The sequence below is a fragment of the Schistocerca piceifrons genome, chromosome 2 (assembly GCF_021461385.2).
Source record: "Schistocerca piceifrons isolate TAMUIC-IGC-003096 chromosome 2, iqSchPice1.1, whole genome shotgun sequence".
Taxonomy (NCBI): Eukaryota; Metazoa; Arthropoda; class Insecta; order Orthoptera; family Acrididae; genus Schistocerca; species Schistocerca piceifrons.
Window position 1 is genome coordinate 43945968 of NC_060139.1, and position 13990 is coordinate 43959957.

General features: G+C 53.1%; 41 non-coding genes across 41 annotated transcripts; 12 read left to right on the forward strand and 29 right to left on the reverse strand.

Annotated features, from left to right (window-relative positions):
• Positions 1 to 37: 37 nt before the first annotated feature.
• Trnav-cac lies at positions 38 to 110 on the reverse strand. Its single transcript has one exon. It is a non-coding gene; the product is annotated as a tRNA-Val (tRNA).
• A 402-nt stretch (positions 111 to 512) lies between these two features.
• On the forward strand, positions 513 to 584 carry Trnap-agg. The gene has a single exon. It is a non-coding gene; the product is annotated as a tRNA-Pro (tRNA).
• A 194-nt stretch (positions 585 to 778) lies between these two features.
• On the reverse strand, positions 779 to 855 carry Trnav-aac. Its single transcript has one exon. It is a non-coding gene; the product is annotated as a tRNA-Val (tRNA).
• A 157-nt stretch (positions 856 to 1012) lies between these two features.
• Positions 1013 to 1085, reverse strand: Trnav-uac. Its single transcript has one exon. It is a non-coding gene; the product is annotated as a tRNA-Val (tRNA).
• A 402-nt stretch (positions 1086 to 1487) lies between these two features.
• Trnap-agg lies at positions 1488 to 1559 on the forward strand. The gene has a single exon. It is a non-coding gene; the product is annotated as a tRNA-Pro (tRNA).
• A 194-nt stretch (positions 1560 to 1753) lies between these two features.
• On the reverse strand, positions 1754 to 1826 carry Trnav-aac. Its single transcript has one exon. It is a non-coding gene; the product is annotated as a tRNA-Val (tRNA).
• A 158-nt stretch (positions 1827 to 1984) lies between these two features.
• On the reverse strand, positions 1985 to 2057 carry Trnav-cac. The gene has a single exon. It is a non-coding gene; the product is annotated as a tRNA-Val (tRNA).
• Positions 2058 to 2461: 404 nt separating this feature from the next.
• Positions 2462 to 2533, forward strand: Trnap-agg. The gene has a single exon. It is a non-coding gene; the product is annotated as a tRNA-Pro (tRNA).
• Positions 2534 to 2728: 195 nt separating this feature from the next.
• On the reverse strand, positions 2729 to 2802 carry Trnav-aac. The gene has a single exon. It is a non-coding gene; the product is annotated as a tRNA-Val (tRNA).
• Positions 2803 to 2960: 158 nt separating this feature from the next.
• Positions 2961 to 3033, reverse strand: Trnav-uac. The gene has a single exon. It is a non-coding gene; the product is annotated as a tRNA-Val (tRNA).
• Positions 3034 to 3437: 404 nt separating this feature from the next.
• On the forward strand, positions 3438 to 3509 carry Trnap-agg. The gene has a single exon. It is a non-coding gene; the product is annotated as a tRNA-Pro (tRNA).
• Positions 3510 to 3703: 194 nt separating this feature from the next.
• Positions 3704 to 3777, reverse strand: Trnav-aac. The gene has a single exon. It is a non-coding gene; the product is annotated as a tRNA-Val (tRNA).
• A 158-nt stretch (positions 3778 to 3935) lies between these two features.
• On the reverse strand, positions 3936 to 4008 carry Trnav-uac. Its single transcript has one exon. It is a non-coding gene; the product is annotated as a tRNA-Val (tRNA).
• Positions 4009 to 4676: 668 nt separating this feature from the next.
• Positions 4677 to 4749, reverse strand: Trnav-aac. The gene has a single exon. It is a non-coding gene; the product is annotated as a tRNA-Val (tRNA).
• A 158-nt stretch (positions 4750 to 4907) lies between these two features.
• Trnav-uac lies at positions 4908 to 4980 on the reverse strand. Its single transcript has one exon. It is a non-coding gene; the product is annotated as a tRNA-Val (tRNA).
• A 402-nt stretch (positions 4981 to 5382) lies between these two features.
• On the forward strand, positions 5383 to 5454 carry Trnap-agg. Its single transcript has one exon. It is a non-coding gene; the product is annotated as a tRNA-Pro (tRNA).
• Positions 5455 to 5648: 194 nt separating this feature from the next.
• Positions 5649 to 5721, reverse strand: Trnav-aac. The gene has a single exon. It is a non-coding gene; the product is annotated as a tRNA-Val (tRNA).
• Positions 5722 to 5879: 158 nt separating this feature from the next.
• On the reverse strand, positions 5880 to 5952 carry Trnav-cac. The gene has a single exon. It is a non-coding gene; the product is annotated as a tRNA-Val (tRNA).
• A 402-nt stretch (positions 5953 to 6354) lies between these two features.
• On the forward strand, positions 6355 to 6426 carry Trnap-agg. The gene has a single exon. It is a non-coding gene; the product is annotated as a tRNA-Pro (tRNA).
• A 194-nt stretch (positions 6427 to 6620) lies between these two features.
• On the reverse strand, positions 6621 to 6693 carry Trnav-aac. Its single transcript has one exon. It is a non-coding gene; the product is annotated as a tRNA-Val (tRNA).
• A 158-nt stretch (positions 6694 to 6851) lies between these two features.
• Positions 6852 to 6924, reverse strand: Trnav-uac. The gene has a single exon. It is a non-coding gene; the product is annotated as a tRNA-Val (tRNA).
• A 402-nt stretch (positions 6925 to 7326) lies between these two features.
• Positions 7327 to 7398, forward strand: Trnap-agg. The gene has a single exon. It is a non-coding gene; the product is annotated as a tRNA-Pro (tRNA).
• Positions 7399 to 7592: 194 nt separating this feature from the next.
• On the reverse strand, positions 7593 to 7665 carry Trnav-aac. The gene has a single exon. It is a non-coding gene; the product is annotated as a tRNA-Val (tRNA).
• Positions 7666 to 7823: 158 nt separating this feature from the next.
• On the reverse strand, positions 7824 to 7896 carry Trnav-uac. Its single transcript has one exon. It is a non-coding gene; the product is annotated as a tRNA-Val (tRNA).
• Positions 7897 to 8564: 668 nt separating this feature from the next.
• On the reverse strand, positions 8565 to 8637 carry Trnav-aac. Its single transcript has one exon. It is a non-coding gene; the product is annotated as a tRNA-Val (tRNA).
• A 158-nt stretch (positions 8638 to 8795) lies between these two features.
• Trnav-uac lies at positions 8796 to 8868 on the reverse strand. Its single transcript has one exon. It is a non-coding gene; the product is annotated as a tRNA-Val (tRNA).
• A 402-nt stretch (positions 8869 to 9270) lies between these two features.
• Positions 9271 to 9342, forward strand: Trnap-agg. The gene has a single exon. It is a non-coding gene; the product is annotated as a tRNA-Pro (tRNA).
• A 194-nt stretch (positions 9343 to 9536) lies between these two features.
• Positions 9537 to 9609, reverse strand: Trnav-aac. Its single transcript has one exon. It is a non-coding gene; the product is annotated as a tRNA-Val (tRNA).
• A 158-nt stretch (positions 9610 to 9767) lies between these two features.
• Trnav-cac lies at positions 9768 to 9840 on the reverse strand. The gene has a single exon. It is a non-coding gene; the product is annotated as a tRNA-Val (tRNA).
• A 402-nt stretch (positions 9841 to 10242) lies between these two features.
• Positions 10243 to 10314, forward strand: Trnap-agg. Its single transcript has one exon. It is a non-coding gene; the product is annotated as a tRNA-Pro (tRNA).
• A 194-nt stretch (positions 10315 to 10508) lies between these two features.
• On the reverse strand, positions 10509 to 10581 carry Trnav-aac. Its single transcript has one exon. It is a non-coding gene; the product is annotated as a tRNA-Val (tRNA).
• Positions 10582 to 10739: 158 nt separating this feature from the next.
• Trnav-uac lies at positions 10740 to 10812 on the reverse strand. The gene has a single exon. It is a non-coding gene; the product is annotated as a tRNA-Val (tRNA).
• A 402-nt stretch (positions 10813 to 11214) lies between these two features.
• Trnap-agg lies at positions 11215 to 11286 on the forward strand. The gene has a single exon. It is a non-coding gene; the product is annotated as a tRNA-Pro (tRNA).
• Positions 11287 to 11480: 194 nt separating this feature from the next.
• Trnav-aac lies at positions 11481 to 11553 on the reverse strand. Its single transcript has one exon. It is a non-coding gene; the product is annotated as a tRNA-Val (tRNA).
• Positions 11554 to 11711: 158 nt separating this feature from the next.
• Trnav-cac lies at positions 11712 to 11784 on the reverse strand. The gene has a single exon. It is a non-coding gene; the product is annotated as a tRNA-Val (tRNA).
• A 402-nt stretch (positions 11785 to 12186) lies between these two features.
• On the forward strand, positions 12187 to 12258 carry Trnap-agg. The gene has a single exon. It is a non-coding gene; the product is annotated as a tRNA-Pro (tRNA).
• Positions 12259 to 12452: 194 nt separating this feature from the next.
• On the reverse strand, positions 12453 to 12525 carry Trnav-aac. The gene has a single exon. It is a non-coding gene; the product is annotated as a tRNA-Val (tRNA).
• A 158-nt stretch (positions 12526 to 12683) lies between these two features.
• Trnav-uac lies at positions 12684 to 12756 on the reverse strand. Its single transcript has one exon. It is a non-coding gene; the product is annotated as a tRNA-Val (tRNA).
• Positions 12757 to 13158: 402 nt separating this feature from the next.
• Positions 13159 to 13230, forward strand: Trnap-agg. The gene has a single exon. It is a non-coding gene; the product is annotated as a tRNA-Pro (tRNA).
• Positions 13231 to 13424: 194 nt separating this feature from the next.
• Positions 13425 to 13497, reverse strand: Trnav-aac. Its single transcript has one exon. It is a non-coding gene; the product is annotated as a tRNA-Val (tRNA).
• Positions 13498 to 13655: 158 nt separating this feature from the next.
• Trnav-cac lies at positions 13656 to 13728 on the reverse strand. The gene has a single exon. It is a non-coding gene; the product is annotated as a tRNA-Val (tRNA).
• Positions 13729 to 13990: the final 262 nt, after the last annotated feature.

Consider the following 13990-nt stretch of genomic DNA (forward strand, 5'->3'; position numbering starts at 1 on the left):
CTCATTGGAGGACAATACGACATAGGCAAGAAAATACTGTTCCCGCCCGGGATCGAACCGGGGACCTTCTGCGTGTGAAGCAGACGTGATAACCGCTACACTACGGAAACGACGGACCCGAGGAGTCCATCCTTGTTCACTCGAACTTGCCTCAGCCTTTCTCTAGTCCGCGAATGCACACACGACAGTTCTTTTGTCAGCCTGGAACCCATCACAGCCGAGGGCTCAAGAAGTCTTCGGGGTGCTCGAGAGGGTGTCTGCCGTAGCACCCCTAACGAGATAGCGGCGTTTCGCGCAGTCGTTATTGCAAGTGATATCAGCAAAAGCAATCACTTTCTCAGCAGCAGGCAGTGCGAGCCCAGCGGCAGCTCTACATGAAGGTACCAATAGCCCAGGAAGGCCGCCGACCGCGGGAATTCGCGCCGCCCCCATCCCGCCAGCGTACACGAGACTTCCAGGGCACCCTGGACGACATCTAGGGACTGCAATAATTGGCATTCGCCGTGTCACAGGGCTCGTTGGTCTAGGGGTATGATTCCTGCTTAGGGTGCAGGAGGTCCCGGGTTCAAATCCCGGACGAGCCCTAGCGTTTTGTGCAAACTGATCGCACGTCAGTGGCTGAGTCAGCGCAAAAAGCTCGCCGTCAATATCAAATGAATTTCTTATTCGATGTGAGCAATTGACACTCTGGTCCGACGCGTGAAGGCGATTACGAAGGTTTCCGGTACAGATGGTAGCAGATGCATGTTAGTAAGTCTTGCTTAAAGTGATGAAAAAGTGTTTCCGCCCGGGATCGAACCGGGGACCTTCTGCGTGTTAGGCAGACGTGATAACCGCTACACCTTACCGGAAAACTGCTTGTGAGCACCTTACTTCACAGACAACTTGTAGTGATGTTGCCATCGTAACTAAAAATTCAATAAATGTGGTACTTGCAAAACGAAGGGACATGCAGCAGATCCACACACGACGTGGCTCATTGGAGGACAATACGACATAGGCAATAAAATACTGTTCCCGCCCGGGATCGAACCGGGGACCTTCCGCGCGTAAAGCAGACGTGATAACCGCTACACTACGGAAACGACGGACCCGAGGAGTCCATCCTTGTTCACTCGAACTTGCCTCAGCCTTTCTCTAGTCCGCGAATGCACACACGACAGTTCTTTTGTCAGCCTGGAACCCATCACAGCCGAGGGCTCAAGAAGTCTTCGGGGTGCTCGAGAGGGTGTCTGCCGTAGCACCCCTAACGAGATAGCGGCGTTTCGCGCAGTCGTTATTGCAAGTCATATCAGCAAAAGCAATCACTTTCTCAACAGCAGGCAGTGCGAGCCCAGCGGCAGATCTACATGAAGGTACCAATAGCCCAGGAAGGCCGCCGACCGCGGGAATTCGCGCCGCCCCCATCCCGCCAGCGTACACGAGACTTCCAGGGCTCCCTGGACGACATCTAGGGACTGCAATAATTGGCATTCGCCGTGTCACAGGGCCCGTTGGTCTAGGGGTATGATTCCTGCTTAGGGTGCAGGAGGTCCCGGGTTCAAATCCCGGACGAGCCCTAGCGCTTTGTGCAAACTGATCGCACGTCAGTGGCTGAGTCAGAGCAAAAAGCTCGCCGTCAATATCAAATGAATTTCTTATTCGATGTGAGCAATTGACACTCTGGTCCGACGCGTGAAGGCGATTACGAAGGTTTCGGGTACAGATGGTAGCAGATGCATGTTAGTAAGTCTTGCTTAAAGTGATGAAAAAGTGTTTCCGCCCGGGATCGAACCGGGGACCTTCTGCGTGTTAGGCAGACGTGATAACCGCTACACCACGGAAACTGCTTGTGAGCACCTTACTTCACAGACAACTTGTAGTGATGTTGCCATCGTAACTAAAAAATTCAATAAATGTGGTACTTGCAAAACGAAGGGACATGCAGCAGATCCACACACGACGTGGCTCATTGGAGGACAATACGACATAGGCAAGAAAATACTGTTCCCGCCCGGGATCGAACCGGGGACCTTCTGCGTGTGAAGCAGACGTGATAACCGCTACACTACGGAAACGACGGACCCGAGGAGTCCATCCTTGTTCACTCGAACTTGCCTCAGCCTTTCTCTAGTCCGCGAATGCACACACGACAGTTCTTTTGTCAGCCTGGAACCCATCACAGCCGAGGGCTCAAGAAGTCTTCGGGGTGCTCGAGAGGGGTGTCTGCCGTAGCACCCCTAACGAGATGGCGGCGTTTCGCGCAGTCGTTATTGCAAGTCATATCAGCAAAAAGCAATCACTTTCTCAACAGCAGGCAGTGCGAGCCCAGCGGCAGCTCTACATGAAGGTACCAATAGCCCAGGAAGGCCGCCGACCGCGGGAATTCGCGCCGCCCCCATCCTGCCAGCGTACATGAGACTTCCAGGGCACCCTGGACGACATATAGGGACTGCAATAATTGGCATTCGCCGTGTCACAGGGCCCGTTGGTCTAGGGGTATGATTCCTGCTTAGGGTGCAGGAGGTCCCGGGTTCAAATCCCGGACGAGCCCTAGCGCTTTGTGCAAACTGATCGCACGTCAGTGGCTGAGTCAGAGCAAAAAGCTCGCCGTCAATATCAAATGAATTTCTTATTCGATGTGAGCAATTGACACTCTGGTCCGACGCGTGAAGGCGATTACGAAGGTTTCGGGTACAGATGGTAGCAGATGCATGTTAGTAAGTCTTGCTTAAAGTGATTGAAAAAGTGTTTCCGCCCGGGATCGAACCGGGGGACCGTCTGCGTGTTAGGCAGACGTGATAACCGCTACACCACGGAAACTGCTTGTGAGCACATTACTTCAAAGACAACTTGTAGTGATGTTGCCATCGTAACTAAAAAATTCAATAAATGTGGTACTTGCAAAACGAAGGGACATGCAGCAGATCCACACACGACGTGGCTCATTGGAGGACAATACGACATAGGCAATAAAATACTGTTCCCGCCCGGGATCGAACCGGGGACCTTCCGCGCGTAAAGCAGACGTGATAACCGCTACACTACGGAAACGACGGACCCGAGGAGTCCATCCTTGTTCACTCGAACTTGCCTCAGCCTTTCTCTAGTCCGCGAATGCACACACGACAGTTCTTTTGTCAGCCTGGAACCCATCACAGCCGAGGGCTCAAGAAGTCTTCGGGGTGCTCGAGAGGGTGTCTGCCGTAGCACCCCTAACGAGATAGCGGGCGTTTCGCGCAGTCGTTATTGCAAGTCATATCAGCAAAAGCAATCACTTTCTCAACAGCAGGCAGTGCGAGCCCAGCGGCAGATCTACATGAAGGTACCAATAGCCCAGGAAGGCCGCCGACCGCGGGAATTCGCGCCGCCCCCATCCCGCCAGCGTACACGAGACTTCCAGGGCACCCTGGACGACATCTAGGGACTGCAATAATTGGCATTCGCCGTGTCCACAGGGCCCGTTGGTCTAGGGGTATGATTCCTGCTTAGGGTGCAGGAGGTCCCGGGTTCAAATCCCGGACGAGCCCTAGCGCTTTGTGCAAACTGATCGCACGTCAGTGGCTGAGTCAGAGCAAAAAGCTCGCCGTCAATATCAAATGAATTTCTTATTCGATGTGAGCAATTGACACTCTGGTCCGACGCGTGAAGGCGATTACGAAGGTTTCGGGTACAGATGGTAGCAGATGCATGTTAGTAAGTCTTGCTTAAAGTGATGAAAAAGTGTTTCCCGCCCGGGATCGAACCGGGGACCTTCTGCGTGTTAGGCAGACGTGATAACCGCTACACCACGGAAACTGCTTGTGAGCACCTTACTTCACAGACAACTTGTAGTGATGTTGCCATCGTAACTAAAAAATTCAATAAATGTGGTACTTGCAAAACGAAGGGACATGCAGCAGATCCACACACGACGTGGCTCATTGGAGGACAATACGACATAGGCAATAAAATACTGTTCCCGCCCGGGATCGAACCGGGGACCTTCCGCGCGTAAAGCAGACGTGATAACCGCTACACTACGGAAACGACGGACCCGAGGAGTCCATCCTTGTTCACTCGAACTTGCCTCAGCCTTTCTCTAGTCCGCGAATGCACACACGACAGTTCTTTTGTCAGCCTGGAACCCATCACAGCCGAGGGCTCAAGAAGTCTTCGGGGTGCTCGAGAGGGTGTCTGCCGTAGCACCCCTAACGAGATAGCGGCGTTTCGCGCAGTCGTTATTGCAAGTCATATCAGCAAAAGCAATCACTTTCTCAACAGCAGGCAGTGCGAGCCCAGCGGCAGATCTACATGAAGGTACCAATAGCCCAGGAAGTCCGCCGACCGCGGGAATTCGCGCCGCCCCCATCCCGCCAGCGTACACGAGACTTCCAGGGCACCCTGGACGACATCTAGGGACTGCAATAATTGGCATTCGCCGTGTCACAGGGCCCGTTGGTCTAGGGGTATGTTTCCTGCTTAGGGTGCAGGAGGTCCCGGGTTCAAATCCCGGACGAACCCTAGCGTTTTGTGCAAACTGATCGCACGTCAGTGGCTGAGTCAGCGCAAAAAGCTCGCCGTCAATATCAAATGAATTTCTTATTCGATGTGAGCAATTGACACTCTGGTCCGACGCTTGAAGGCGATTACGAAGGTTTCGGGTACAGATGGTAGCAGATGCATGTTAGTAAGTCTTGCTTAAAGTGATGAAAAAGTGTTTCCGCCCGGGATCGAACCGGGGACCGTCTGCGTGTTAGGCAGACGTGATAACCGCTACACCACGGAAACTGCTTGTGAGCACCTTACTTCACAGACAACTTGTAGTGATGTTGCCATCGTAACTAAAAAATTCAATAAATGTGGTACTTGCAAAACGAAGGGACATGCAGCAGATCCACACACGACGTGGCTCATTGGAGGACAATACGACATAGGCAATAAAATACTGTTCCCGCCCGGGATCGAACCGGGGACCTTCTGCGCGTAAAGCAGACGTGATAACCGCTACACTACGGAAACGACGGACCCGAGGAGTCCATCCTTGTTGACTCGAACTTGCCTCAGCCTTTCTCTAGTCCGCGAATGCACACACGACAGTTCTTTTGTCAGCCTGGAACCCATCACAGCCGAGGGCTCAAGAAGTCTTCGGGGTGCTCGAGAGGGTGTCTGCCGTAGCACCCCTAACGAGATAGCGGCGTTTCGTGCAGTCGTTATTGCAAGTCATATCAGCAAAAGCAATCACTTTCTCAACAGCAGGCAGTGCGAGCCCAGCGGCAGCTCTACATGAAGGTACCAATAGCCCAGGAAGGCCGCCGACCGCGGGAATTCGCGCCGCCCCCATCCCGCCAGCGTACACGAGACTTCCAGGGCACCCTGGACGACATATAGGGACTGCAATAATTGGCATTCGCCGTGTCACAGGGCCCGTTGGTCTAGGGGTATGATTCCTGCTTAGGGTGCAGGAGGTCCCGGGTTCAAATCCCGGACGAGCCCTAGCGCTTTGTGCAAACTGATCGCACGTCAGTGGCTGAGTCAGAGCAAAAAGCTCGCCGTCAATATCAAATGAATTTCTTATTCGATGTGAGCAATTGACACTCTGGTCCGACGCGTGAAGGCGATTACGAAGGTTTCGGGTACAGATGGTAGCAGATGCATGTTAGTAAGTCTTGCTTAAAGTGATGAAAAAGTGTTTCCGCCCGGGATCGAACCGGGGACCTTCTGCGTGTTAGGCAGACGTGATAACCGCTACACCACGGAAACTGCTTGTGAGCACCTTACTTCACAGACAACTTGTAGTGATGTTGCCATCGTAACTAAAAAATTCAATAAATGTGGTACTTGCAAAACGAAGGGACATGCAGCAGATCCACACACGACGTGGCTCATTGGAGGACAATACGACATAGGCAAGAAAATACTGTTCCCGCCCGGGATCGAACCGGGGACCTTCTGCGTGTGAAGCAGACGTGATAACCGCTACACTACGGAAACGACGGACCCGAGGAGTCCATCCTTGTTCACTCGAACTTGCCTCAGCCTTTCTCTAGTCCGCGAATGCACACACGACAGTTCTTTTGTCAGCCTGGAACCCATCACAGCCGAGGGCTCAAGAAGTCTTCGGGGTGCTCGAGAGGGTGTCTGCCGTAGCACCCCTAACGAGATAGCGGCGTTTCGCGCAGTCGTTATTGCAAGTGATATCAGCAAAAGCAATCACTTTCTCAGCAGCAGGCAGTGCGAGCCCAGCGGCAGCTCTACATGAAGGTACCAATAGCCCAGGAAGGCCGCCGACCGCGGGAATTCGCGCCGCCCCCATCCCGCCAGCGTACACGAGACTTCCAGGGCACCCTGGACGACATCTAGGGACTGCAATAATTGGCATTCGCCGTGTCACAGGGCTCGTTGGTCTAGGGGTATGATTCCTGCTTAGGGTGCAGGAGGTCCCGGGTTCAAATCCCGGACGAGCCCTAGCGTTTTGTGCAAACTGATCGCACGTCAGTGGCTGAGTCAGCGCAAAAAGCTCGCCGTCAATATCAAATGAATTTCTTATTCGATGTGAGCAATTGACACTCTGGTCCGACGCGTGAAGGCGATTACGAAGGTTTCCGGTACAGATGGTAGCAGATGCATGTTAGTAAGTCTTGCTTAAAGTGATGAAAAAGTGTTTCCGCCCGGGATCGAACCGGGGACCTTCTGCGTGTTAGGCAGACGTGATAACCGCTACACCACGGAAACTGCTTGTGAGCACCTTACTTCACAGACAACTTGTAGTGATGTTGCCATCGTAACTAAAAAATTCAATAAATGTGGTACTTGCAAAACGAAGGGACATGCAGCAGATCCACACACGACGTGGCTCATTGGAGGACAATACGACATAGGCAATAAAATACTGTTCCCGCCCGGGATCGAACCGGGGACCTTCCGCGCGTAAAGCAGACGTGATAACCGCTACACTACGGAAACGACGGACCCGAGGAGTCCATCCTTGTTCACTCGAACTTGCCTCAGCCTTTCTCTAGTCCGCGAATGCACACACGACAGTTCTTTTGTCAGCCTGGAACCCATCACAGCCGAGGGCTCAAGAAGTCTTCGGGGTGCTCGAGAGGGTGTCTGCCGTAGCACCCCTAACGAGATAGCGGCGTTTCGCGCAGTCGTTATTGCAAGTCATATCAGCAAAAGCAATCACTTTCTCAACAGCAGGCAGTGCGAGCCCAGCGGCAGATCTACATGAAGGTACCAATAGCCCAGGAAGGCCGCCGACCGCGGGAATTCGCGCCGCCCCCATCCCGCCAGCGTACACGAGACTTCCAGGGCTCCCTGGACGACATCTAGGGACTGCAATAATTGGCATTCGCCGTGTCACAGGGCCCGTTGGTCTAGGGGTATGATTCCTGCTTAGGGTGCAGGAGGTCCCGGGTTCAAATCCCGGACGAGCCCTAGCGCTTTGTGCAAACTGATCGCACGTCAGTGGCTGAGTCAGAGCAAAAAGCTCGCCGTCAATATCAAATGAATTTCTTATTCGATGTGAGCAATTGACACTCTGGTCCGACGCGTGAAGGCGATTACGAAGGTTTCGGGTACAGATGGTAGCAGATGCATGTTAGTAAGTCTTGCTTAAAGTGATGAAAAAGTGTTTCCGCCCGGGATCGAACCGGGGACCTTCTGCGTGTTAGGCAGACGTGATAACCGCTACACCACGGAAACTGCTTGTGAGCACCTTACTTCACAGACAACTTGTAGTGATGTTGCCATCGTAACTAAAAAATTCAATAAATGTGGTACTTGCAAAACGAAGGGACATGCAGCAGATCCACACACGACGTGGCTCATTGGAGGACAATACGACATAGGCAATAAAATACTGTTCCCGCCCGGGATCGAACCGGGGACCTTCCGCGCGTAAAGCAGACGTGATAACCGCTACACTACGGAAACGACGGACCCGAGGAGTCCATCCTTGTTCACTCGAACTTGCCTCAGCCTTTCTCTAGTCCGCGAATGCACACACGACAGTTCTTTTGTCAGCCTGGAACCCATCACAGCCGAGGGCTCAAGAAGTCTTCGGGGTGCTCGAGAGGGTGTCTGCCGTAGCACCCCTAACGAGATAGCGGCGTTTCGCGCAGTCGTTATTGCAAGTCATATCAGCAAAAGCAATCACTTTCTCAACAGCAGGCAGTGCGAGCCCAGCGGCAGATCTACATGAAGGTACCAATAGCCCAGGAAGTCCGCCGACCGCGGGAATTCGCGCCGCCCCCATCCCGCCAGCGTACACGAGACTTCCAGGGCACCCTGGACGACATCTAGGGACTGCAATAATTGGCATTCGCCGTGTCACAGGGCCCGTTGGTCTAGGGGTATGTTTCCTGCTTAGGGTGCAGGAGGTCCCGGGTTCAAATCCCGGACGAACCCTAGCGTTTTGTGCAAACTGATCGCACGTCAGTGGCTGAGTCAGCGCAAAAAGCTCGCCGTCAATATCAAATGAATTTCTTATTCGATGTGAGCAATTGACACTCTGGTCCGACGCTTGAAGGCGATTACGAAGGTTTCGGGTACAGATGGTAGCAGATGCATGTTAGTAAGTCTTGCTTAAAGTGATGAAAAAGTGTTTCCGCCCGGGATCGAACCGGGGACCGTCTGCGTGTTAGGCAGACGTGATAACCGCTACACCACGGAAACTGCTTGTGAGCACCTTACTTCACAGACAACTTGTAGTGATGTTGCCATCGTAACTAAAAAATTCAATAAATGTGGTACTTGCAAAACGAAGGGACATGCAGCAGATCCACACACGACGTGGCTCATTGGAGGACAATACGACATAGGCAATAAAATACTGTTCCCGCCCGGGATCGAACCGGGGACCTTCTGCGCGTAAAGCAGACGTGATAACCGCTACACTACGGAAACGACGGACCCGAGGAGTCCATCCTTGTTGACTCGAACTTGCCTCAGCCTTTCTCTAGTCCGCGAATGCACACACGACAGTTCTTTTGTCAGCCTGGAACCCATCACAGCCGAGGGCTCAAGAAGTCTTCGGGGTGCTCGAGAGGGTGTCTGCCGTAGCACCCCTAACGAGATAGCGGCGTTTCGTGCAGTCGTTATTGCAAGTCATATCAGCAAAAGCAATCACTTTCTCAACAGCAGGCAGTGCGAGCCCAGCGGCAGCTCTACATGAAGGTACCAATAGCCCAGGAAGGCCGCCGACCGCGGGAATTCGCGCCGCCCCCATCCCGCCAGCGTACACGAGACTTCCAGGGCACCCTGGACGACATATAGGGACTGCAATAATTGGCATTCGCCGTGTCACAGGGCCCGTTGGTCTAGGGGTATGATTCCTGCTTAGGGTGCAGGAGGTCCCGGGTTCAAATCCCGGACGAGCCCTAGCGCTTTGTGCAAACTGATCGCACGTCAGTGGCTGAGTCAGAGCAAAAAGCTCGCCGTCAATATCAAATGAATTTCTTATTCGATGTGAGCAATTGACACTCTGGTCCGACGCGTGAAGGCGATTACGAAGGTTTCGGGTACAGATGGTAGCAGATGCATGTTAGTAAGTCTTGCTTAAAGTGATGAAAAAGTGTTTCCGCCCGGGATCGAACCGGGGACCTTCTGCGTGTTAGGCAGACGTGATAACCGCTACACCACGGAAACTGCTTGTGAGCACCTTACTTCACAGACAACTTGTAGTGATGTTGCCATCGTAACTAAAAAATTCAATAAATGTGGTACTTGCAAAACGAAGGGACATGCAGCAGATCCACACACGACGTGGCTCATTGGAGGACAATACGACATAGGCAAGAAAATACTGTTCCCGCCCGGGATCGAACCGGGGACCTTCTGCGTGTGAAGCAGACGTGATAACCGCTACACTACGGAAACGACGGACCCGAGGAGTCCATCCTTGTTCACTCGAACTTGCCTCAGCCTTTCTCTAGTCCGCGAATGCACACACGACAGTTCTTTTGTCAGCCTGGAACCCATCACAGCCGAGGGCTCAAGAAGTCTTCGGGGTGCTCGAGAGGGTGTCTGCCGTAGCACCCCTAACGAGATAGCGGCGTTTCGCGCAGTCGTTATTGCAAGTGATATCAGCAAAAGCAATCACTTTCTCAGCAGCAGGCAGTGCGAGCCCAGCGGCAGCTCTACATGAAGGTACCAATAGCCCAGGAAGGCCGCCGACCGCGGGAATTCGCGCCGCCCCCATCCCGCCAGCGTACACGAGACTTCCAGGGCACCCTGGACGACATCTAGGGACTGCAATAATTGGCATTCGCCGTGTCACAGGGCTCGTTGGTCTAGGGGTATGATTCCTGCTTAGGGTGCAGGAGGTCCCGGGTTCAAATCCCGGACGAGCCCTAGCGTTTTGTGCAAACTGATCGCACGTCAGTGGCTGAGTCAGCGCAAAAAGCTCGCCGTCAATATCAAATGAATTTCTTATTCGATGTGAGCAATTGACACTCTGGTCCGACGCGTGAAGGCGATTACGAAGGTTTCCGGTACAGATGGTAGCAGATGCATGTTAGTAAGTCTTGCTTAAAGTGATGAAAAAGTGTTTCCGCCCGGGATCGAACCGGGGACCTTCTGCGTGTTAGGCAGACGTGATAACCGCTACACCACGGAAACTGCTTGTGAGCACCTTACTTCACAGACAACTTGTAGTGATGTTGCCATCGTAACTAAAAAATTCAATAAATGTGGTACTTGCAAAACGAAGGGACATGCAGCAGATCCACACACGACGTGGCTCATTGGAGGACAATACGACATAGGCAATAAAATACTGTTCCCGCCCGGGATCGAACCGGGGACCTTCCGCGCGTAAAGCAGACGTGATAACCGCTACACTACGGAAACGACGGACCCGAGGAGTCCATCCTTGTTCACTCGAACTTGCCTCAGCCTTTCTCTAGTCCGCGAATGCACACACGACAGTTCTTTTGTCAGCCTGGAACCCATCACAGCCGAGGGCTCAAGAAGTCTTCGGGGTGCTCGAGAGGGTGTCTGCCGTAGCACCCCTAACGAGATAGCGGCGTTTCGCGCAGTCGTTATTGCAAGTCATATCAGCAAAAGCAATCACTTTCTCAACAGCAGGCAGTGCGAGCCCAGCGGCAGATCTACATGAAGGTACCAATAGCCCAGGAAGGCCGCCGACCGCGGGAATTCGCGCCGCCCCCATCCCGCCAGCGTACACGAGACTTCCAGGGCTCCCTGGACGACATCTAGGGACTGCAATAATTGGCATTCGCCGTGTCACAGGGCCCGTTGGTCTAGGGGTATGATTCCTGCTTAGGGTGCAGGAGGTCCCGGGTTCAAATCCCGGACGAGCCCTAGCGCTTTGTGCAAACTGATCGCACGTCAGTGGCTGAGTCAGAGCAAAAAGCTCGCCGTCAATATCAAATGAATTTCTTATTCGATGTGAGCAATTGACACTCTGGTCCGACGCGTGAAGGCGATTACGAAGGTTTCGGGTACAGATGGTAGCAGATGCATGTTAGTAAGTCTTGCTTAAAGTGATGAAAAAGTGTTTCCGCCCGGGATCGAACCGGGGACCTTCTGCGTGTTAGGCAGACGTGATAACCGCTACACCACGGAAACTGCTTGTGAGCACCTTACTTCACAGACAACTTGTAGTGATGTTGCCATCGTAACTAAAAAATTCAATAAATGTGGTACTTGCAAAACGAAGGGACATGCAGCAGATCCACACACGACGTGGCTCATTGGAGGACAATACGACATAGGCAAGAAAATACTGTTCCCGCCCGGGATCGAACCGGGGACCTTCTGCGTGTGAAGCAGACGTGATAACCGCTACACTACGGAAACGACGGACCCGAGGAGTCCATCCTTGTTCACTCGAACTTGCCTCAGCCTTTCTCTAGTCCGCGAATGCACACACGACAGTTCTTTTGTCAGCCTGGAACCCATCACAGCCGAGGGCTCAAGAAGTCTTCGGGGTGCTCGAGAGGGTGTCTGCCGTAGCACCCCTAACGAGATGGCGGCGTTTCGCGCAGTCGTTATTGCAAGTCATATCAGCAAAAGCAATCACTTTCTCAACAGCAGGCAGTGCGAGCCCAGCGGCAGCTCTACATGAAGGTACCAATAGCCCAGGAAGGCCGCCGACCGCGGGAATTCGCGCCGCCCCCATCCTGCCAGCGTACATGAGACTTCCAGGGCACCCTGGACGACATATAGGGACTGCAATAATTGGCATTCGCCGTGTCACAGGGCCCGTTGGTCTAGGGGTATGATTCCTGCTTAGGGTGCAGGAGGTCCCGGGTTCAAATCCCGGACGAGCCCTAGCGCTTTGTGCAAACTGATCGCACGTCAGTGGCTGAGTCAGAGCAAAAAGCTCGCCGTCAATATCAAATGAATTTCTTATTCGATGTGAGCAATTGACACTCTGGTCCGACGCGTGAAGGCGATTACGAAGGTTTCGGGTACAGATGGTAGCAGATGCATGTTAGTAAGTCTTGCTTAAAGTGATGAAAAAGTGTTTCCGCCCGGGATCGAACCGGGGACCGTCTGCGTGTTAGGCAGACGTGATAACCGCTACACCACGGAAACTGCTTGTGAGCACATTACTTCAAAGACAACTTGTAGTGATGTTGCCATCGTAACTAAAAAATTCAATAAATGTGGTACTTGCAAAACGAAGGGACATGCAGCAGATCCACACACGACGTGGCTCATTGGAGGACAATACGACATAGGCAATAAAATACTGTTCCCGCCCGGGATCGAACCGGGGACCTTCCGCGCGTAAAGCAGACGTGATAACCGCTACACTACGGAAACGACGGACCCGAGGAGTCCATCCTTGTTCACTCGAACTTGCCTCAGCCTTTCTCTAGTCCGCGAATGCACACACGACAGTTCTTTTGTCAGCCTGGAACCCATCACAGCCGAGGGCTCAAGAAGTCTTCGGGGTGCTCGAGAGGGTGTCTGCCGTAGCACCCCTAACGAGATAGCGGCGTTTCGCGCAGTCGTTATTGCAAGTCATATCAGCAAAAGCAATCACTTTCTCAACAGCAGGCAGTGCGAGCCCAGCGGCAGATCTACATGAAGGTACCAATAGCCCAGGAAGGCCGCCGACCGCGGGAATTCGCGCCGCCCCCATCCCGCCAGCGTACACGAGACTTCCAGGGCACCCTGGACGACATCTAGGGACTGCAATAATTGGCATTCGCCGTGTCACAGGGCCCGTTGGTCTAGGGGTATGATTCCTGCTTAGGGTGCAGGAGGTCCCGGGTTCAAATCCCGGACGAGCCCTAGCGCTTTGTGCAAACTGATCGCACGTCAGTGGCTGAGTCAGAGCAAAAAGCTCGCCGTCAATATCAAATGAATTTCTTATTCGATGTGAGCAATTGACACTCTGGTCCGACGCGTGAAGGCGATTACGAAGGTTTCGGGTACAGATGGTAGCAGATGCATGTTAGTAAGTCTTGCTTAAAGTGATGAAAAAGTGTTTCCGCCCGGGATCGAACCGGGGACCTTCTGCGTGTTAGGCAGACGTGATAACCGCTACACCACGGAAACTGCTTGTGAGCACCTTACTTCACAGACAACTTGTAGTGATGTTGCCATCGTAACTAAAAAATTCAATAAATGTGGTACTTGCAAAACGAAGGGACATGCAGCAGATCCACACACGACGTGGCTCATTGGAGGACAATACGACATAGGCAAGAAAATACTGTTCCCGCCCGGGATCGAACCGGGGACCTTCTGCGTGTGAAGCAGACGTGATAACCGCTACACTACGGAAACGACGGACCCGAGGAGTCCATCCTTGTTCACTCGAACTTGCCTCAGCCTTTCTCTAGTCCGCGAATGCACACACGACAGTTCTTTTGTCAGCCTGGAACCCATCACAGCCGAGGGCTCAAGAAGTCTTCGGGGTGCTCGAGAGGGTGTCTGCCGTAGCACCCCTAACGAGATGGCGGCGTTTCGCGCAGTCGTTATTGCAAGTCATATCAGCAAAAGCAATCACTTTCTCAACAGCAGGCAGTGCGAGCCCAGCGGCAGCTCT